The following is a 1046-nucleotide window of genomic DNA, read 5'->3' as shown; positions in this document are numbered from 1 at the left end:
AAACTTGGCATGGTATCATCATTACACCCGCATAGCATGTGCTAAAGAGTAGAGAGGGTCACGGCAAAAACTGGATGCACTTCGTGTACAAACTGGACGAACTCTTTCGGAGTATCAGGGTTTCGGACGAGAACTCATCTGTTACACGGGCACTTCAATGTTTTTAAACTTATTTGAACTCCGGACTTTTTTTGTGTTAAGTATGCAGCATTCAAAGCGATGTCATCAATTTCCAACATGTTCTGACATCATTTGATGTTTTTCGGTCATTTACCTAATTGTTTAGAGAGCTAAATGACCGTGAAATTGAAAATCACTACAAAATGAACTCTAAAAATGTTGAAACTTGGCATGGTATCATCATTTCACCCGCATAGCACGTGCGAAATAGTAGAGAGGGTCACAGCAAAAACTGGACGCACTTCGTGTACAAACTGGACAAACTCTTTCGGAGTATGAGGGTTTCAGACGAGAACTCATCTGTTACACGGGCACTTCAATGTTTTTTAAACTTATTTGAACTCCGGACTTCTTTGTGTTGAGTATGTAGCATTCAAAGCGACGTCATCAATTTCCAACATGATCTGACATCATTTGTTGTTTTTCGGTCATTTACCTAATTGTTTAGAGAGCTAAATGACCGTGAAATCGAAAATCACTACAAAATGAACTCTGAAAATGTTGAAACTTGGGATGGTATCATCATTTCACCCGCATAGCATGTGCGAAAGAGTAGAGAGGGTCACGGCAAAAACTGGACGCACTTCGTGTACAAACTTGACAAACTCTTTCGGAGTATCAGGGTTTCGGACGAGAACTCATCTGTTACACGGGCACTTCAATGTTTTTTAAACTTATTTGAAATCCGGACTTCTTTTGTGTTCAGTATGCAGCATTCAAAGCGACGTCATCAATTTCCAACATGTTCTGACAGCATTTGTTGTTTTTCGGTCATTTACCTAATTGTTTAGAGAGCTAAATGACCGTGAAATTGAAAATCACTACAAAATAAACTCTGAAAATGTTGAAACTTGGCATGGTATCAT

The sequence above is a fragment of the Triticum dicoccoides genome, chromosome 7A (assembly GCF_002162155.2).
Source record: "Triticum dicoccoides isolate Atlit2015 ecotype Zavitan chromosome 7A, WEW_v2.0, whole genome shotgun sequence".
Taxonomy (NCBI): Eukaryota; Viridiplantae; Streptophyta; class Magnoliopsida; order Poales; family Poaceae; genus Triticum; species Triticum dicoccoides.
The sequence above is the reverse complement of the archived record's forward strand: the minus strand, read 5'-3'. Positions refer to the sequence as shown.